Consider the following 23,245-nt stretch of genomic DNA (forward strand, 5'->3'; position numbering starts at 1 on the left):
TGGCTGTTTTAAATCATCATTGCCATTAAAAAGTTTCCAATAACTTCTTTTACTTTACCGCTTTAACCAAAGGTAAACATTTCTCTTGCAAATAAACAAAAAATAGGTTGTGACAAGTGGAATGAGAGGCACAGGAAAAAGAAAACAGAGATGTGCAAAAGAATACATTTCTGAATCAAATTCAAAGATTGCATGCTACACATGCATCGTCCTCTCAACAGCAACAAAAAAGTAAGCCAGCTTACCTACCAACCCAAAAAGATTTATCATCTAAGAAGTTTAAACGGTGTTGTGGAGCAAAGTAGTTCTAAGGAGCATTTTTGCTGCCTCAAGTTGTCCTAAAGTTGAGGAGAATGTAGAGAAAATGCTGCCTGGAGACCAAGAGACTTATGAAAACAGTTCTAACTGTTCCTCAGAGAGATCCAACAAGTGAAGTTTCTCTTTCACTTCCTTTTTTATCTGAGTCTCAGTATTGACACATGTTGTCTTCCTTTTGTATGTTATTATAATGTTTGTTATTATAGTGGCTAACAGTCACCTTACGATATCTTAAATTTTTGTCTTAGTTGTAGGCAGTACCAAATATGAGGCTCTTCTATTAAGCTACAGCTTCCCTTGATTTTTGTGATTTCATGAACCAGTGGTATTAGTACGCTTTTATTTCTCCCCCATCTCACCTAAAAAAAAAAGAAAAAAAAAACCAACAGTTTATTTTTAGTTATTACTCATACATTTGCATGGGATTACACAGCATGTTTTATTTCACTTATCCTCTATAGCTTGTTATACAATGTCATTTGTATTTTTACAAATAAAAAAAAGTAAAATCAGTGTGCTGACAACTGAAAAACTGTACTTCATGCAGCACAGAAATGAGAAAATGGATGGAGACTACATACCGTCCAGGAGATAAGCTTAAAGTTCACTTGCTTATATGCATATCGTTGCTAAAAGAGAAGGACAAAAGCAGCAAAGAAACCTGAGATATTTTCAAAAGGAGTAGAAAAAAAAAAAAAAAAATATCTGCTTTTTCACATGACAAGTCCTCCATAATAGAACCCTTCAAGGTGCATATTTTATGGGTAACTTTTGCCACACATTTTCACATGCAGTTCAGCTTGCCTACTTATGAACATGATGCAATGTATGGCTTTGATCTTCTTTTAATAAAAGGATAGATGTTCTGTAGTCTTAATTACTGCATTCATGTCTGTGATAATAAGCCATGTTCTATCTGAACTACTGGCACAGGAGGTTGCACAGGAGTCTGGAGGGTGGCTATCACTGGAATTACTTCAAGGGATGGCCTTGCTTTGAATAGGAGATTGGACTGGAGGTTCACTCCAACGTGAATTCTGCTTCTTTTCAGTCTCATTCTTATTTTATCATTTTTTTTTCTTTTTTAATAGTGAAATCTATTGAGAAGCAATATCACTTACATCTTTCTTTTGTGAAACAAAGTGATAGCAGTACTAATGTTTAATACTCAAAATATAAGATGTATTCCTAGGGTGCTTGGTATTACAGTGTTTAATAAGTAGGAGACTGCAGTACCTACATGCCTGAGAATACCCAGATCCAAGCACTGTCTCACTACCTGGCCACATGTTTTATTTGAGGCAGAGCTGTTTTCTACTGCGACTGTGAAACTGCATTTGTACCGAACAGATTTTTCCTGTCAAAACAACAAACTATTTAAACTGACTAAATCATCTGCTTAATCCAACAATGCAGAAGTGTAAACATTAGAGGCATATATGCCAACAGTACAAAAATTATAAGACAGGAACATTTTTCTTATTGCCATACCAGAACTTTTCTCAAAGAGGATGAATATGTTTCAAGATAGTTACAGATGCAGCATTGCAAAGGTTTGCACGATGGTGACAGTCAAACAGCCAGTTTGGACCCCTAGGGTAAAACCCGTGTTGCAGCCATGCAGAACTTATTAACCAGAGATGACATTCCACTTTCCTGTGGGTTCTGTTACATATCTTCTATATCAATTTGGTTGCCTGTGATAATTGGAATGATGGCATAGATGAAGGCTTTCACTGTTCTGGTGTCGACGTGACTGAAATGAAGAGCAATGCAAACAGCAAGGCACACCCCTGTGAAACAAGTTGGCTGAGCTGAAGAGTCTGATGTGAGCACTGGTGAGTACCAACTCTATGTGTGTGCCACAGTGTTATGTGGCTGGTTAGCAAATGCTAAAAACCGGGCTATTCTGAACTGAAGAGCATTAGGAAACTGACAAATTCACTTTAGATGAGTAGGATTGATTCTACAAATGGCATCCAGCTCAGGATATCCTACAATCCTATGATTCTATGAATCAAGTTGAAGTTGTAATTTGCAGCAGTGAAAAAACAGATAGTGACTCAAACACTGTTAGTTCTGATCAATTCTCTATTTTAGCAATTGGCAAGCACACCATCTGGCTCTATGTGTAGTTTCTTGAGCATCTTCTAATTTACCTGCCTGAGTTAAAAGGCTGTTCTCTGCTTCATAGCCAGTGAGTGAATTTAAGTTCCTCTAGAGTGTGATTTGTGGTATCTGAACCCGACAGTGCTAAGCACATTGTTATTCTGAACTCTTTACTTCTTGCCCACCAGATATCATTTTACCTCTGCCAGCTTCTCTTTTTTCTCTGCCCTGAGGACATCACAAATGGTCTAATGCAATTAGCAATCCTCCTATAAAATGTAGGCTTTTCTGCTGGGGCCCAAAGTAGCTGCAAGTGAGCAGATGAATTGAAGAATCTCTCTCCTGTCTGCAGAGCTGCAAATTTGACCAGTCTGTAGGATATCTCCAATTAAAATGGAGCATATGCTTGCTAGTTTGCTCAGAGCCAGCTTTATGGAAGGAAAATTTTCTCATTTCCCTTGGTAAAAAAAAAAAGCACAGTGTTCTAATAATTACAAATCTGCTTCCTTAACCTTGTCCTTGACTTGGAGAAGAGAGGGATTAAACACCATTTCTTTAGCAGAGGTATATTGTTTTTTTTTTTCACTGTGACACTGTGATGCACATTTAGTATACTTGCTATCCCAAAAATCTATCTCCCTGAGGCATTACATCTTGGGATTTCTATAAGAAGTAATTCTTGTGAACTTCCTTCTGAAATTTTATTTCATTAGACTTTATGAACCCTTTAATGATACAGTCTTGTTATTTCCACCTCTGTGACCTCTTCCTCAAGCACTCATGCAACTCATGCACATCTTCAGCCTATGCCAGCTTGACTTTCTTAGAGAATCCCAGGTGAAGCATTTTTGCTTTTAACATTCTAACTATATACACACTCATACTCTTTATTGCCTTTCCCCAATTTTATTATCACTTAATGTTTCAAATTCATCAAAAGGACATTGAGAATGAAGAAACAGCATCCGTTCTCTGAAGGAATTTTAAACATCCCCCATTAACTGTGCCATAAATAGCATGTACCTCTGCCATGTTGTGGAAATGTATCTAAGGAGATATCCTCAAATTTCATGCCTACTTCTTATATCTCAGGGAGCTGCAGTTTGCATCAGTGCATACCTTTGTAGTTATTTTATCTGATTAAAGAATACTTTACCATTGCTTCTCTAGTTCTAGTGAATGTTGTGTGGTCAACAGCCAATGAGATCATCTCACTGATAATCAGATTTTTATTTTCTTTACTTTTCTATGAGAAATCAAAGGAGGGCCAAGAAACTAGATTTCATCTGTCATCTGGTCTGGGCACATGCGCAAAAGATATACATATGTTAAAAAATATAATGCTTTGCAGCAACATAAATTACCCTAAGACTAACAGCTAAGGAAACTGCTAACAGACTCCAATCCAGAATTTAATTTTATCAAACATTTCATGTATCATATAGTAATTTATTTTTTGTTGGTTCTGGTGACTGACACAAAGACGGCATCAATTAAGGGGAGGATGCTATCTATATTCATCTTGATCTCAAAGCAGTGTGTAAGCACGCTGAGGTTAAATCTTAATTTAAGGGGCAGTCCAGCACTGAGAATGCCTGAAGGACAACTACAGTTTTTTAATGGATAAGCTTATAAGGAATTGCCTGCAAAACCTCTGCCAGTCTCTCTTTTCTCTCTGCCCAAATGATAATACAGGTAGTCTGACATAATTAGCAATGTTTCCATAAAATTTAGAGTTTTCATTTGAGGCCCAAAGTAACTTCTAGAAGAGAATGAGGAGTGTCTCCTACACCCGAGGAGCTGCAAATTCTACCAGTATGTGCAGATGTTAACAGTACCTGGAATACCTCTTCCTTCTCTACAAGCACACAAATCTCCCTTTTGCTGTTCATCCACTTATTTTGTTAGTCCTTTTTCACTTTCACTTTTCTAAAATGCTGTTTGGGGAAGAGCAAGGAAGTCCAGAAGCCTTTCTCAGCAGGGGAAGATAAATGTTTATGTTGGTAATACATATAAAACTTGAGACACAGCAGCAGCTTGCAACACCAGCACCTATCTGCGTGCCCACAGTTACAAGGGTTTATAAGGATTACTGTCAAGTCAAAAGAATTTGTGCAGATTAAGCCTACTTGTGCTAGGACATCTTCTTCTTGAGTCAAAGTACTGGTGATATATGGATTCTATAAATCACTCAGATGTTTTTATCCTTTGTAGGGTCCTACAATGTAAAGGACTTTTCTCTCTCACCTATAAGGATGTCTTATGTTAGACATATTTTTCTCAGAAAACATTGCTCTTACAGTGCAAATGGCAGGATGAGAAACTGTCTTGGGATCCCATATTCAGACACACAGAAGCAGAGTCTGACTGTTATTTAGAACAGGAACCTCCCTGGAATCTCAGCATCACCAAGCTCGCTCCTATGGCATCAACCCTGCAAGGCTGCAATCATTTCTCATTCTGCTGTTATCTGTGTGAATGAATCACTTTGCTTTGGAAAACACACACTGCCCTCATTTCTAATGAGACCACAACGCTCAACAGATAAGTTTGCTTCTCCTTCTCCACCCCTGTGCATCTTGAGGTCTTCTACACTGATGACTGGCAGTGCCAGTCATCATCAAGCCATTCATCATCCAGCTGAGGTCCTTCTTGAGGCAGGAAGTGCCCAGCAGGCTTCCTTTTTCTGTACCTTCCTCTTAAGAGGTAATTATGTTGTGTACGCTTTAAGCATCTACAACATAAAATCAATGTTTCACATCTGAACGATATGGGTGATTTATGACTTTCATTACATTTGATAGAAAGTGAAAATCATTTGCATTTTAATTATCCTTCCTTATTCCAGATTTTATCTATTAGTTTCTGCATATAAAGTCTGCAGAATGGTTGTCTTAAAAGCCTGAGAAAAAGTTGATAGAAAAGGACCAACAGGAGAGATTTCCTTTTCCCCAGCAATTCTTTTTACATCACTCTTATATCTCAGGCTTTGGGGCAACAGAAAAACAAACAAGCAACAACAACAACAACAAAACTATTAAAAAGGCTTCACAAGAAGTGAATGCTTTTTTATGAAAACAATTTTATATGTTGTTGTCCAGTGAGCGATTGTATTCAGTTTTTGCAAACTTGCAGCCACTGATACCAATTTGTGCTGGTGTCAGGTTAAAGCTACAACAGCCTGTTTGCTGCTGATTTAGATGCTCAGTAGTATCACTAAAATTTAATCTTTTACAGATGCCTATTAGGGCTTACATCATCCCATACATATGCAGTGATAGCCTTCTGTAAAACTATCCTGGTAAATATGTTGGTCACTGAAAATAATACCTTCTAGTATTTCCATGGAAACTACAACAGGTACAGAGAGAAGAACACCATTTGATAGAGTAAATTCTCAGGAACAAAGCACTCCCTTTCAACACAATCACTAGCATTAGCTCTTCATCAGTGATGAACAAGAGCCTGCACACTGCTCTCATAACAACCTGCACCAGCAGAGATGACCTAGTGTCACTGTTCCCACAGTTGAAATGCACCACCCACCTCTCACTGTGCTCACATCCACTGGTTGGTCTCCATAAACATTCAACAAGTGTCAGTGAATGTCAGTGTGTGCCATTTTTTCCACATGGAGAAGTTCAGTTCCACACCTTTGCTTCACACACACTGGACACTGTTCTGTCTGAGTGCCCCTCTGGGGCCATCTTCATACAGCAACAAATTGTAACAGGATATGTCTACAAGGGTTCCACCCTACTGCTGTACCAGCAACATCCGCCTCTGTCATCGTGGGACATCATAAAATAAGAGACATTACTTTTGAAGCAGCCTTCATTTGTATACCTCTCTCCTTAGTCTAATTTGGAATACTTGACATAAGGCCATAAAAGAAACATATCTTTCCGTCTCCCCACTACCTGTTACAGAATTTTACTCTTAAGAACACCCTTGATTGTGTTTTTTTATATCTGAAACTTATTCAACTGAATTGAAGTAAATAATACTGAAAATATACCATTAGGTTTTCACTTAACCTTCCCAGAAATGAACCGGGAATATGGAGTACTGAAAGGAGTAGACTGTAATAAAGGAATAATCTGGATCTAGAACTAGATATAAAGTTAAAAAGAGTTTTTTGAGGCTCTTTTCCAGGAAGTTGGTTACAACTGAATTTCATAAACTGGTATTCTTAGTGCCTAAGGTAGCAGGGCCAGTTCTGAAGAGTGTAAGAATGTACTAAAATATTTAATTTTGAGATCACAGTAGAAATATAAGTAATATAATTAAGAATACACATTCACTTAAAATTAGAATTAAACTCCCACTAATATGTCATTTTAAAGGCAGAACTCAACTGGCTGTCAGATTAGGAAATTTTAAGTGTTACATGCTTCGACATGTCAGTGTTTTTGTGGGTGTTGATTAGATTTCATTTTTGTTTTTTAAAGAAGTGTCATACAGATAAATTGCTTGCTGCCACATAACATGCGACAAAGTGCCCACCCATGCAGCAGCTGGTACTGCACCACAATGGGAGCAGGGAAGCTCCCCACAAACATCTGATGCTCAGAAGAGAGGTGTATAATGTCCTCATAGGCACTCCCCCTTCATAATAGTCTCGACACTGTCCTGGTACTTAATGTTCACTGGAACAAGCACCTTCAAATAACTGCTTCTAAATAACTGAATAAAACCCCCACACCCCTGTCCTTTGCTCTTTCTCTTGTCAAGGTAAAACTCAGTCAAAAATGTATTTCCTGGTGTACCAGGAAATGAGCCATGAGAACTGCAGAGATGTTAGAGGTGAATAGTAGGCTGGAATATAAGGCATTATATACAATCTTATAAGTGGACTGCATGCAACACAAGACATTTGATTCTGGTAGTTAGCACTGAGGTGGCAATGAAGAAAAACATAATTATTTTCAGCCTCCTTTCAAATCTGATCTTTCTGCTCCAGAGAAAGACCTTTGTGATGTCTTGGTATAACCATCAGTACAGTAGGACACTGTTTTCTTTGTTGTTGGTAGAGGCAAGAGGCACACACCTACAGTGATTGATCCAATTTTAAGGTACACTGGTTCATGTAGTGAAAGTATCTATTTATTCCTCTCAAAATGCAGGCATCCTGCACCTCAGGGTGAAAGAATAACTTCATAGATAAAGTAGGTATATTGGAGCCACTAGAACATACGAAATCTGTATGATAAACTGAACTATGATTTATTTATTTTTTTAAATTCTCTACTGTAGTGATCTTCTTGCTCTTTAAGCACCTTGGAGAAGAGGAAGAAGACTGAAAATATTTCTGTAGAATATATTAGTTCTTGAGAAACAGTAAGAACAATGAAATCTTCTGTAATGGGAGGTAGCTTCTCATGTTTGGAGTACTCTGCCCAGTGATATCAGATGCTGAGCATCTCTAACTGATAGCCACAAAAGGCAGAATGACAACTTTTATTTATGATTCCTTCTTTTTGCAGGGGAATGGATGCAGACAACAAATGGGAAGTAGATTTTGTGTGGATTTTTGTGGACAGGAAACTAATCCAGTATAAGCCAGTCACTGGATTTCGTTTGCAATGGGTAGGACAGGAAGTCTAAAGAGAAGGGAAATTTTAGTTAGAAGGAAAGATGGCTTGGAATGGGTTGTCTGCCACAGGACTCATATAGGAATGTAGCTTATTCTGTGATCTGATTTGTACCTCCCAGTCCCACCTTATGAATGTGTAACCGATAACGTGAGGAGGTTCCAAATAAAGAAGGAGGTCCTGTGGTGGTTATCATCCAGAACCCATCTCCACCTTCCTTTCTTTTGTGACAGCTACCATGTTGGCTGACACACTGAGGGCAGAAGCAAGACACTTTGCTACTTCACAGTCGCCCCTACTGAACACTTGAGAACAGTCCCTGAATTTTCAGCAAAGGAAACACAGAATCCTGCTGAGCCACACTGCCTGTGTAGTAGGTCTCTCATACACTCCATTGGAAAGAAATGCATGTTGAAGACTTGTGAATCAGTGACACTTCAGCCGTGCTTTCCTTCCACTCTTCTCCTTAGAAGTTATTACCTGAGCAAAAGCACTATGTCTACAAGCCTCCTCTCACAGATAGGATGTTTTAAAACTTTTTTTCCAAGGCTGGCTGCTGGAGGAAAATTTTGGATTCAAGGACATATGTCCATAGGATTTTTGAACATCAGTATGAAGAAATGAGGAGAAAGAAGAAAGACAACAAAAGAATAAAAATTAGATACAAGCTCATACATGAATAATGATAGAGCAATACAAAGCTAAATTTGCCTAGTCTGGTTTAGGTAGATATTCGTTCAGATGTGAACACAATTTCCACCTCATATTTTTCATCTCCTGTTAGTTTCATTGGGGTATCAGTTTCACAGTTAGCAAAGAAATACAGAAACAGATTCCCTGATTGTTAGCTCGGTATACTTGGCCTGTAGGTAAGAGAGTAAAATCTGACAGTTGATCTCAGGGTCATACACTGTTTAGTCATACTCTTTAACATTCCATCAGGGCAGTAACATCTCAGCTTTTCCTGTTGGGTTGTCTGCCACAGGACTCATACAGACAAACCTGGAAAGTCCTCCTTCTCTGTCTAAAGCTGACCATCTTCTAAGGATATGACCCACCTGGTTTTGCTTTCCTTTGTTTTAACATGGGTCAGGAGACACATACTAATTGCTCCTGAGTAACTCCAAGAGGATGGTTCTATTCTGGAATACAAGGTGGTGTATGGCCATTTAGTGTGATGTTCTCCTCCGCCCAACAGAATGTGTATATTTGTAAAACTGCTCCAAGCAGTTACAGTGATTCAGATTCACAACCCATCTTCCCATTTAAGTAAAAACAAATCATTCCATATATTTTCTCATCTGCTTTCTTGTAGGAAACATTAGTTGTAATGTGGTTCAGACTTTATGAATAGGCAACTAATGTAAATTTATCTCTCTAATAATGCTTCTGAAAAAGTATTCCAATTTTTATCCATTTTCCATTATTTCAGTTTCTTCAGAAAGAATATATAAAAAATATTCAGTGAAATTAAGTATGAAACCTCCCTGTCACCCACCTCTAGGGCACTGTAAACAACAAATTTACTTCTAAAAAATAATAACCTAGTGATACTCAGAAAATACAAGTCTCTAGGCTATTATAAATCATGGTAGATATATATAAATTGAACAGTGCTGATTTACTTTAGCTAATGGGGTTGACTGAGGATTCATATAGCAAAATTACATAAATCTTCCTACTGTTCATACTGTTCTAAAATATTCATTTTCCAGAAATTCACCAATACTGCATCAATTTAAAAGGCAATTAAGTGTCGTGTGGCTTCACATTGGTTTTACAAGGTGCTCCAACAACTTCAAAGTCATCAAACCCCTTTTTGGGGATGTTCAAGAAATAGCTATCATCCAACTCCCTACATCAGACAGCACTAGGACAACATTGTTCAATCCCATACCATTTCATCAGATCTATCCAGATTGAGTAAAATCACCTGAAAACAAGACAGTATAAAACTTCAGCCTCTCTTTGTGTCCTATTGCTTAAGCTCATAGAGCACATAACAAATGACTTTACATTAATATCAGTAGCCCATTCTACTTTTCAGTAGTTTTCAGTTGTATTATTATTAGATAATACACTGAGAACACAAAAGATATAAAAATAGATTTAAAAAAAACATAATTTTTGCTCCAACCAAGGCTACCCTGAGTGTGTCATTTGTAGCACCTCCTGACACAAACTCAGGCCTTTCAAAAGAGCTGGTACATTTATTGCGTTAAAAACAAGTTGTACTATGGACATCTGGTAGATAGGAACATTTGTAAGAGTTATCAATTTCTGAGTATTGGTGCCACAGTTGTATATTCTTTTTTTGCACCAATTGACTTGTTTATCTCCCTTCATTTTTTCTCCTACTGCCTGAATCCAAAAACAATTTATCAAACAGTGTGATACTTCACAGCCTTTCCTCCATGACACATCAGTTCAGGTAGGCTCTTCAGCTATCCTACTTTTTCTCTAATTTGATCTGGGAGATTTAATCTCCTTCGTGCAATGTCAAGAGACAGTACTATGAAAATATGAGAGGCCTGGTGTTTCCTGAATTGGTCTCATTATAGTACTCATTTCTAGATGGGAAGAGGAATCCACAACCCCTAGGAAGGTTGAGCAAGAGAGGGAGAAATATTACCTTTACTTTTCAGCACAAGAGTTTTTACCTGCATATCCACTAACAACTGACAGCTGGATCAAGGTTGAGGAGACAGCTGCAGACATTTGCATATTTCTTTTCTAACTCCTTGCCTGAGGGAATGTTTTCATGACCAGTTATCTTACATACACCTTACATTCTGAGTTTATACTAGAAAGAAGATTTCCCCCTGCTGTGCACTGTCTCTCCAGACCTCGACTTGGATTTGCATCATACTTCATCATGAAGCTCTTTGTAACGTTGTTTGAAAGCATTGAGGCAAACTCAGTTTTCTGAGTTACCCTGTTTTGTTGTTAGCAGGAAAGGCAGGTATTATCCCATTTCATGTAAATCTTATGAGCCAGACACAATACTCTCAGGAAAAAAGATGCCCTGGTGCAAACTCCACTAAGCGGGAAGAATTGTAAAGATAACATTTTATTTTTATTTTTTTCCCACTGCTCTTCACTAGAGGTATTGAAATGTATCTAGACATTTAATGATTTTTGTCTCACTCAAGCTGTTATCAGCAAGAACTGGTTCGCTCCTGTAAATATAAGGAACAGAAAGGCCAGAAAATAAGGAACAAAGCATTGAAGACAGGCAGAAAAAAATGACATGAGGTTGAAGAAAGGGTTAGGAAGTGGACACACATCTGTCTAGCTGGATGAGAGCAGAGCAGTATGCATCAAGTATCCCTTTGGCAGTGCCAGAACTGTGCCTGTTTGTCATTTTTTAGAGCTACAGGTAGCTAATACACTACTCTTCCTTCACATGTGATGAACCACTGGATATCTTCATCCCATCAGTCTGGGCTCCAATATCAGTCATCACAGAGTTTTACAAGAAAAAATTTACTGAGTACTGTATGGGGTGTAATTCAGCTACCAAAGGGAAGTGATTTGTGCTTGAGCCTTCCAAAACGCAAGCAAAGAAGCAAAAAAAAAGTACATTTATTTAGCAGTCCTCTATTTTTGGACTAAAGAACAATCAAATGGGCTGTTCTTGGCCATCTCTCTGTGATATGACATGTACATTTTATTTTTTACTTAAAATGCATTTAATGATCCTAAGCTATGTACAAAGAAATATGAACAGCAAGTAAAGATAGGCTGGTTTTATTCTATAGTTAAAAGATGTTCACAATTTAAAAGTGAATTTGCTAGAACTTATCCATGTAATAAAGTGAATTTATAAAGCAGAAAATGGGTTTCTCATACAGTAAATTATTTTATGTATTTCAATATTTTTTTCCCTTCTGCTGAGTTGAGCTATACCACACTGAATGTACAATTAAATACAAGCCTAGAAGGAGACTAGTTCTATCACACTAATAAGTGGTTGTAATAATTTTCAAATATGCAGGATGGGAACATTCAAGTCTTGGCTCTCTCATATGTACAATAAATATCATTTCCTATTTCTTCATATGAGAAGTACATCCACTTAAGCAATCCCCCTTCAGTTATTTCAACTGCATAAATTGTATTTAATTTGAAAAATACCTGTATTCTTTGTATTCTAAACATAATCAACCTTGTAAACACTACCAACAGTGATTTATTCTCTTTACATTTCTGTTATTGTTAAACTTTTTATTACTTCCCTGTTTTTTTTTTTGCTTGTGTCTTCTCTCCTCCCTCTACACATCATGTTGAGTCTTCTCTATAGTTCTTCAAGGACCACTGAGGTTCTTTATTTTTCCACCTGAAGACTCTTTCACTGTTAATATTGACCTTGAATAAGTTAGTTCCCAATTTGCATTATTATTATATCTGAGCACTTATCAATCCTTTAATAAGTTACTACAATTGTTTTCATGGTTACCTGTATGACACCAAAGAGATGCAGCTAGAATTTCACTTATTAGATGTTTAGAAGAGCAATGTTTAATTAAATATATGTGTATTTCTGGAAGGCTATGCTAGAGAAGGATGAGTGCTGAGTTCCCATTTTTATTGCTTTTTTTTTTTTTTTTAATTGCTCTTTTTTATGCAGGATACAAAGAAATGAATAGCCCTTACCTGAACAGCAAACTAGGGCCTCACAATTCTAAGAAAGAACTCTTCAGCCCCCTGGCAATCCAGGATTTTGGTCTGCGTAGGAAATTGATTCTTCACATACATATATGTCATCCAGATTTTTTGTAGATGGTTTCAGTTTTGGATGTGAACAGATCACCAAAAAAAAATCCACCAGCAGTGTTTTATTTGAATTTTCTCCTTAAAAGTAACATTATATATGTTAAATCATCTTGAAAACCGTGAAATACCAGAATTTCAGAGCCAGATTATATAGCAGATCTTAGTGTTTTTTCACCACAGAGAAGAGTTCCAGACATTAATAATTTTTTGAGAATGGAAAAACAACCATTTGGAAATCATTTACAAACTGAAATAGAAAAACTGAAAATGCTGAGACAAAAGCTAACAAACGCAGAAACTTTGTTTTAAGGTTTTTGTTTGTTTTAAAATGAACATTTAGAAAGTGTTCAAAAGCAAGAAGAGTAGTTAATTGATTTTTTTTTTTTTTAATTGGACTTTCTAACTGACAACATATTACAATGTCAATATTATTTTAAAAATACTATTTTATTTCCTAGAAATCATAGAATGGCTTGGTTTGTAAGAGAACTTTAAGATCACTTAGTTCCAATCCCCCTATTATAGGCAGGGACACCTCCCTCTAGACCAGGTTGTCAAAACCCCATCCAGCCTGGCCTTGAATGCTTCCAGGGAGGGGGCATCCACAGCATCACTGGGCAACCTGTTCCAGTGTCTCCCCACCCTCACAGTGAAGAACTTCTTCCTAGTATCTAGTCTAAATCTACCCTCTTCCACTTAAAAGCCATTTCTGATGATGGAAAATTTTGCAATAACTGATCATGTTTAGGGCTTTTAATACTTTTCATCATTTAAATTCTTTGTATGACTCATTTTTTAGTTATGATTTAGAACATTGCCAAACTGTTTTCATCAGCATTCCAAAAATGCTGCTGAAGAAAAAATGCAAACAAATATGTGGATGGGCTAGAATACTCTTAATTTTCTCTCTATGCTGTTATTTGTTTATCTTAAAGGTAAAATTTAAAGGACACAATCAAACAGAACAAAAGCTTCACTTTTTTCCAATATTTTCCAAGCTTGCAGTATCAGGAGTATGAGATAAAGTCTTCTCAGCAAAGATATATTAAATACTTTAATTAAACATTTCTTTCTTTTACACTGCCTATGCATTTTTTTTTTCAGCCACAGTCACATAATCACATAATCAAAGAATTTTAGGTGTTGTAAGGGACCGATGGAGATCATCCAGCCATCTTCAAACTGGAAGAAATCAATAGCAAATCAAGGCAGTATTTCTTAGTGAAAAGTAAGAGAAAAAGAGATACTTTTCCAATGTCTTGGACTGAGAGAAACCATACAAAAATTCATTTAAAAAAATAGTATTATTCAATTCATAGTAGCATATGAAGTACAGTATTAATTTTATATTTAAGACAGATATCTAAATGCCTCCAGAAGGGTTTCCAGATGTCAATCAGGCAACCGCTCTTCATTCAGCTGGGTGATTCCCTGAGCAAATAGCACTGATGTAGGAGACTTTTGAGACACTGCATTCTTAACTGAGGAATCTTGGGGAATAAAACTGTTAATGAAAAACAACTGACAGTACTTAAAAAAAATATATCCAAAAATAAACACTTTACTGCCTTGATCTTGTTCTCTGAAGTAAGCAAAATTATTTTTAATCAGCAGAGGCTGGGCATTTTAACGATCTATTAAGATTATAGTTTATTTTATCTGAACTTATGTAAGCCCTGAATATGTAAATAGAATTGCTCCTATTGAATGCTCCTGAGGTTCATGCGGTTAGCCATCTTAAGTAGGCTGCACATTCAAAAAATAAGTAGCTTATTCAATTAGGAGGGCTGTTGTGTAAACTTCCAAGGCCAAAGGACTCATCTGGCTACTTGCTGATGTTCTGTTTAAGTCTGTCTGCAATCTGCAGGATGAACGTACTTAATACTACATAAGTGATTTTCTCTGCCCAGTGCTAACCACTTAAAATTGAGAAGCATCACAGGATGGGAAATTGTATTCGGCAATTTCCAGAAATGTTAGTTATTATCTTTGTGCTTCATTTTTACTAATATTGTTGGAAATGTAGTTGGTCTGTTCAGTTTTCAGTCCTTACTCTGAAGATGCTGGTGTCCTCTCATGGTTGCCAGCCATATTACTAGGGTTAAAAGTCTGAGACTAACTGCAGAAATCAGAGAATCCATGAATCCACCCAGTCTCTTCCAGGCATTTTCCAGAATATCATGAAACTGGGAAATCAATTTTTTCACAAGCACGGCATGATAGACAATAATTTACTGTATATTCAACAATAATTTCCCTATACATCTCAGGCAGGGCAGACTAAAAAGTATTTTTTTAATATTTTAACTCCTCTGAGGAACAAAGACCAAAGGGTTGTAATGTGCTTTGAGAGTTGTTTAGGTTGATGGTCACTAAAGAAATACAAACATGGAAGAAATATGGGTTAAAATCTTAAAGAAGACTGTGGACAATGAAGCCTTAAAATTATTTTGCAAATGAAAACATGTAGAGGAATGTGTTCTTGCTAGCAGCAGAGGAGTTAGAACTAGATGATCATAAAGGTCCCTTCCAATCCAAACCTTCCTATGATTCTATGATTTGTAAACACTCACCTCTGAAACACATAAGGAGAGCAGAGCTGTCGGGGAAAAAAAAGACACCACCACAGCTTTAAGTTATGAAATATAACCAAAGTCTTGAGTGTATAAATGAGGTGGATAAATACCTACAATTTCAACTGAAATCATTACACTGCTCTGATCTACTGATCTTCTGATCTATTTCTAAAGGGACCCAACGCCTGCCTGCCATCTGCAAATCCAAATCACAATAAAATGGGCAACGTAGCTACTGATTAAAAATACATACTGAGGAAAAAAAGCTGATTGATTTGGTCACCTAGCAATATGACAGGGATCAGACATAAACTTGTTCTTATACCTTTGAATCACATAATATTGAAGAATAGTATTATGCGCCAAAATCAAAACGCAAAAATTGAGCACTGATTGAGAACTGTTGCACACCTGCCATTTGCCTTCATATGCAAAATTTTTTTGCAAATTTTAATCCTCTGCCATTTCTATCAACAAAAGAGATTTTTTCCAACCGCTTTGGGTTTTCTGAAGGTACATTCATTTTCGCAAAATGGTTGAAATATACATATAAAAATAATTGTATTTCCTTCTAACTGGAAAGCACCAATCGTTGTCATTTAACACCTAAAATTTATTGCATTTAGAGAAAAAATTCAGTGAATGCTGTGTGACTTTCCATCTGTGGGATGAAATCTCCCCACTTTTTTCCTGTCAACAGTTACATATCAAATCCACAATCAATCTTTGTCTGGCTGAGGACACAGAAAAATGATCTAAACACTTCTACAAAACTTTAAAGAATAGATAATGTCTTTGTCTACAGGTTTTCACTATCGGTGCAAAAGACCTTGTTCTTTTTTTTTTTTTTTTTTTTTTTTTTTTTTTTTTTTTTTTTTTCCCCCAATCATTTTGTAGAGGAATGATGCTGCACAAAAAAACAGCCTGTGATATTAGGGGTAAAAAAATGACAATTAGGTTTCTTGAGTTTTTTTTTTTTTTAATTCTGTATTATTTTGGATAAGAATAACATTTACTAATGGTAAGTAAAATGTGTGTTCTCCCCCCAAAAATGTACGATTGATAGAGATTTATAGAGATCACTGAGATTGGATGTAACTGCTCCACAACGGTAACTGGGGAGCTAGGAAAGATCTGGTGTGGAGGGCACAAAGGCCAGGCTGTGAGGCTGATGACACCAGCTGGCAGCAGAAGGTGAGAGGTGAGAAGACTCCATGTAAGGGAGGAATATTTCCCTTGGTGGGAAAGGCCTCAGCATTGCCAAGCAGCAGTGGTGAGATGGGAGCTCTCGGGGATCAGCTTTGGACAGCAGAGCTGGGCTGAGAGGCTGAGGGGTCCCATGCCAAAGCACACAGGATTGCTTCTGGGACAAATGTGTGCAGGGAGTCTTCTTGTGCTGTGTTAATGCAGACTCCTTCTAGAACTGCTTCTGGTGATAGGACTCAGTCCAAGGCATTTCTTATTACATCTCTTCATATTTAAGCAGAAGTGTGTGCTTAGTATGCCCCAGGGGATACAATAACAGTCCTAAACTGATGAAACATACTTCAGAGATCATAAAACTTAGAACATTTTGATAAACAGCATGATTATTGAACAAGACTTAAGTATTAGCCTTTGATGAGTAAGTTATTTTATTCTAGAAATAAGTACTTCAGCAATTTATGTGCTTTGTGTCAAGAGAGGAAGAGATCCATTGGTTTTGTAAAATGTACAGGGAAAAAAAAGAGACGAGTGCCAGTGTTACTAGTTTAAGGCATAAGTGGAGTGCGAAAAAAATGTTTTTACTACAACTGAAATCCATTATTTTCCCTTCCCCACTCAAGAATACTCAAATGGAACCCCAACCCCCACACTTTGTTTCATATTCGTAATTCATTTAAAAATAAGATTTGGTATTTTCTACATGAAAATGACATTTAGAATAAAATAAGAATTTTAATTAGAAGGATTAATGGGATTAAGAAGGCTTTTTTGGGGGGAGAGGGGGTTGTTTTTTTTATCTTCAGTCAAGACTCCAGAAATTTAATCGGTGGTAAATCTCTGCATTTTTTTTTCTGGTAATAAAGTTCCTCTCAGCCCTCTCAACATTACCCTTTTCCTCTTGAATATCAAAGAACTCTTCACATGGTAACCCCTGCTGTTCACTGTGATGTTGAAGTGTCTGGGAAGTCACTATCTACATGCTAAAAATACTTCTTCATAGTGATCCTAGCCAACGAGAGTTCTCTACAGCAAAACTGTATTAAGATATATTAGTAAGATCCAGAGATATGTTAAATTTTATATGCCGCAGAATGTCAGAATATTCTTCTCTTGTCTTCTGGCAGAGGTGATTGCCAAGCCACTTTCCACCATCTGTCTGCAGTCCTGTTTAACTTGAGAGCTCCCAGATTACTGTAGACTTGCTAATATGATGCACATCAACAAGGGTTGTAAGGAGGATTCAGAGGCTTTGCAGCCTGAACTCAGTGCCAGAGAAGGTTATGGAACAGATCGTCTTGAGTGCAGTGACATGGCAGGAGCAGGACAATGAGGGTACATCAGGCCTAGCCAGCATGAGTTCATGAAGGGCAGGTTCTGCCTGACCAACCTCATCTCCTCTTATGATCGGGTGACCCACCTTGTGGACGAGGGAAAGGCTGATGTAATCTACATAGACACTGTGACACTCTCCCACTGAATTCTCCTGGAGAAGCTGGCAGACCATAGCTTGGACAGTCTTTGCTGGGTAAAGAACTGTCTGGGTAGCTGGGCCCTGAGAGTGGTGGTGAATGGAGTTCAATCCAGCTGGTGACCAGTCACAAGTGGTGTACCCCAGGGGTTGGTACTGGGGATCATCTTGCTTAATAACTTTGTCAGTGGTTTGGATGAGGGAATAGAGCGCACCTTCAGTAAGTTTGCAGACAATACTATCTTGGGGAGAGGGCAGAGGTAGATCTGCCTGAGGGTAGCAAGGTCCTGCAGAGAGTCCTGAACAGACTGGATCAGTGGGCTGAGGTCAGTGGGATGAAGTCAACAGGACCAAGTTGCAACCCCACGCAATGCTATAGGCTTAAGGCAGAGTGGCTGGAAAGCTGCATGAAGGAAAAGGATCTGGGGATGTTGGTCAACACTCAGCTAAACATGAGCCATCAGTGTGCCCAGGTGGCCAAGAAGGCCAATGGCATCCTGGCTTACATCAGAAGTAGTGCTGCCAGCAGGACAAGGGGATTGATCATCTCTCTGTACTCAGCTCAGGTGAGGCCACATATTGAGAATTGTGTTCAGTTCTGGGTCCTCAACTACAAGAAAGATATTGAGGCCCTGCAGCTTGTCCAGAAGTCAACAAAGCTGCAAAGGGACCAGAGCACAAATCTTATGAGAAACTGAAAATTGCTGAGGGAACTGGGATTGTTAAGCCTGGAGAAGAGGAGGATAAGGGGAGACCTCATCACTCTGTACAACTAACTAAAAGGGAGTTGTGGTGAGGTGGGAGTGGGCCTCATCTACCCAGTAAAAGCAATAAGAAGAGAGATGATGGCCTCAAGTTATATCAGGGAAAGTCCAGGTTGGATATTCAGAATAATTTCTTCCCATAAGGAGTGATCAGACACTGGAACAGGCTGCCCAGGGAAGTATCCCTGGAAATATTTAAGGAAACGATAGATGTTATCCTTAGGTATGTGGTTTAGTGGGGCAATATTGGAGATAGGTAGACAGTTTGCCCAGATAATCTTAGAGGGCTTTTCCAATCACTGTGATTCTGTGATTCTATGATTCCGAAAAGTATGTAAGATTTCAGTTGAGAAACTGTGGGGATCTGGCTCATTGTAAACAATTTCCCAAAGATTAATTATTATTTGTTGAAAAAGTACACTGTATTGGGGAGAGCTGTGGCTGACCTGGTACACAAGTCCTTATGCCTTTACATACTTCATGTATTGTTTCAGATGACTGTGGAAGTGTAAATGAAAAAGTAGTTTTTCAAGCTACACTATTTATCTCTTCTTTTCTTTCAAAGATGAGGAATGTAATTTTGCTAATTAATATGAACACCTGTGAAATGCTTGAAATTAACATTGCTTATTTTGTTATTTATTAGACACTGAGGCTGGAAGAATTATTATTTCATTAGTAGATTGCATCTGGAATGTCTTACGCTGTAACTCATTCACTTGCTCTCCAACGAGTGAAAACAGAAATATTCTAATTAATTGACAGTGCTTCTTGCACTTTTCAGTTGTGTAAATTCATATTGAGTAAACACATGTCAAATTCTGGACTGTGTTAACTGAGTAAAAAGAGTGGATGTGAAAAGCAGAATTGTCTATCTAGCTGTCCTTTGTAAGGCAGGCATAGGAACACTACAAATGGGCAAAAATAATCATTCTCTGTTCAGTGTTTGAACAGTTTTAGTCAACTTGTTAATAGAGAGAAGGCATCAGGACTGCACGAGTTCAGTCCAAGAAACATTCTGGACAACTGTCTCAGATACAGGACTTGATTTTTGGGTGGTCCGGTGTAGCAGCAAATTTGTTTTCTAGATCCTCATGGATCTCTTCCAGCTTGTAATACTCTGTGATTCTGTGCAGATGCACAATCATGGACATGTGTTGCATGTCAGCAAAATGAAGTACACTCTAATCTACGGCTGTCCAACCTTTTGGCTTTCTGGGTTCATTGAAGTGGCAGAAAAGTTTCACTTTTTCCACGGGAAAGACTTCTCCAGCATTTCTCCAGCAGCATCACTCACCAGGATTCAGTCTCTGCAATGTTGTAGAACAAATCCAATAACAATGGAAGTATTTTAGCTGAAACAAAACTGAAAATTGGATTCTGCTTTCCAGCATGCCCTTTGGTACTTCTAAAATTGTTATTGGTTGTTTTGGTTGATGATAATGCTGCTGGTATAATAACAGTAATAACAATGATTAGACAAATGTATTTGCAATTGAATAGCCTAAGTATGTTCCTTAGGATTTTTTCTACTTGGAATAAAAAAAAAAAAAAAAAAAAAAAAAAAAAAAAAAAAAAAAGAAGAAGAAGAAGAAGAACAACCCCTTTTTTCATTCTGATAGTGGTGGAAGTGTTCATTTCATAATAATGCAAAAAGCATCGGGTCAAAATTGACAGTGAATAAAAATGTTGTTCAACTTCTCAGTATCTTGAACTTAATAGAAAGGTTTATAGTAACTGCAGCACTCTTGGGATTAGAGCACAGGGATGGAAATGAAGCTGCTTTAACCTGATAAAATGATTTCCAGTCACTTCCATATTTACTATATGCACAGTAGAGAGCCAAACCCATATCTTGCAGCTACAGAAATTCTGTCTTAGGAGGATTATCTCAAACTACCTGAGGTATGCTTAAAAAAAACTATTTGGATGTAAATCTGTCTCAATTATTCACAAAACAGAGATTAAAATTATAGAATAATTTTCTTTTTTAGATTTAAACCAATTTTATGTAAAGACGTATTCCTAAGTTCTCTGAACCCCTGGAAAAATTGTCAAGTCTGGATCACGTTCCTGAGTTATTCGTGTATTTCAACATTATCCTGAGGAACACTACAAGGCTTTTTTTTCATTTTCTTTCATTTTCTTTACTAAACTCTTTAGTGTAAATTGCTATACTTGTCTGTAACAAATAATTTGAGTATGGTTTTTATTTCTGCTAGTATGTACTGATTTCATATGAAATCATTTGGGAAGGGGGCAGGCTGAACACTGCCTTCATGGGTATTACTCTGACTGTGCAAGGATTGTAGAAGATAGTCATTCTGAGCTAAAAGGCTCTTCTAGGGGTGTGAACACTTTGTGCTCCTGCATCATGGGCTAACAGTGTTTGCCTCGTGTACCTTCAAGGTGAGCAGGACTGTCATTCAGAGGATGTAGCAGCAACCATTCACAGCAGTTGCAACAGACAGGGTTGTGTTTGATATTTATTTTCTTTGTCAAAATTTATGTATGATAAAGAGAAACAAATCAAGCTGGGTTTGAATGCTCCTTTGCTGCACATTCAAAAAGTAACGGTAAGAGGATATGTGAAATGAAATCTTCTGATTTTATTGGTATAAAATAAAATATAAGAATTCATTCTAGAAAAAAAAAAAAAAAGGAAAAAAATAAAATATAAGCTTCTTCTCCCCAAATAAGCTTTTATTTTCTCTTTGAATTCTTCATGTGACACAAAAATAGAACAAAAAGATGCGTTACTCAAAATTGCAAAACTTCATTTTTTTAATTTAGTATTGAGGCACTGAATTTCTTTGAAATGAATTTCTAGGATTAGCAGAGATTTGGGTAGGATTACAATTGTCCTAAATGTTCCTGAAAATCTCTAGTGGAAACACAGAACCATCTTTTTAGAACCACCCATATGGTGTAATCAGCATTTGATGCTGCTTAAAAATCTGTTGCAGCCACCACAGGTCTACAGGAAGGCAACAAACTCTTCCTCTGGGAATCATTTCTCGCGCAAGAGCACTTGGTGGCTTCAGCTCGAAGCTTTTAGGCTTCTGGCCAGAAATGCCTCAAGTACCGTCAAGTACTACAGCATGCCATTTGCCAGTTTCAACTCTGTAGGAGACAAAGAAACACACATTACATATAACTAGGTTCTTAGACCCACTGTGAGTTATATGCTTATAATTATATTTAGATTCGTTACAGTTTGTCGTATGGAATGAGAAAGGGGATCAACAGATTCTTTTTGGTTCTTATCAGACACCACTTTCTTTTTTTTTTTTTTTATTTCACTGCCATTTTCATATGCCTGAAGAATGGTGAAATTCTGCTTGGTTCAGCAGGTTTCCAGCATTTGTCTGCCATACTGTCTCTTCCAGCCACAGCCAATAGCTGACTTCTGAGTAGTCTCTGCTGGCTTCCCTTTGCAACTTTGACTTGACAAAGTCTCAGTCCTGAAAAAGGCTTTTAAACCTGCTTATCTCATGTCATACATGAAGAAGCTGAAAGATTCAGCTTTGCTCTCTCCACATACATCCTTCTCAAAATGTAACGAAGCGACTAAATAGATTTATTGATTGATTGATTGATTGATTGATTAATTACAAAGCTTGGAAAGTCTCTCCCTCTGGTTCCACTGACGGAGATCATCTATCCATCAGTTTGGCAGTTCACCAGCTATGTTCTCTTGCCCTGTACTTTCTTCAGCTGGAAACACCTGGGTATCAGCAAGACAAGATGAAAAGGTGTTTCTGTATCTAGGTGAAGGAGTATGTAGACAACTTGATTTTGCCTGCCTAAAGGCCCAATTTCTATTCAACAGCATGACTACTTTTTCTAATATGTTGAAAATATTTCCCTGTTTTGAGTATGCGTGTGCATGTCAGTATATTTTGTTTGATTTTGGTGCAGTTTGTTCATTTGATTTTTTGCCAAAGAAAGCTTGCACACATTAAATTTTTTGTACTTATTTTTTTCCTTCCCCTAGTTGATCCAGTATTCTTCAGCAGTTTGTGATGCATAAAATTTATATTGCTTCCCATAAGGGACAGTACCTTCATACTATATGTTGTGTGACTACCTGAATCGCTAGGGATGGTAAATTGTCTGAAAACCATGAATGCCATCATTAAGCTGAGCTATCTATTAAGCTATCCATACAGGGATTAATTCATGCCAGCTTTTATACTGAATTTTAAGTAGTTAGAAGTGATGCTGAAGCAGAAAGATATTTTTTTTTGTAGTTGATTGTACATGAACATTATATTTTTTTCTTTTTTTAATGTAGGGTATTAGTACTGTACTGTAACCTGAATAATGCTGCACCAGAAAAGAAACGATTGCATTTATTCAGCATTCATAACATCTAGAGAATGGTCAGAATAAACATGAGTCACAATAACCACTTTTTGTACATGACAGAAT

This window comes from Centrocercus urophasianus, unplaced genomic scaffold (assembly GCF_019232065.1).
Source record: "Centrocercus urophasianus isolate 14NV4802_14NV808 unplaced genomic scaffold, USGS_Curo_1.0 seq_21, whole genome shotgun sequence".
Lineage (NCBI taxonomy): Eukaryota > Metazoa > Chordata > Aves > Galliformes > Phasianidae > Centrocercus > Centrocercus urophasianus.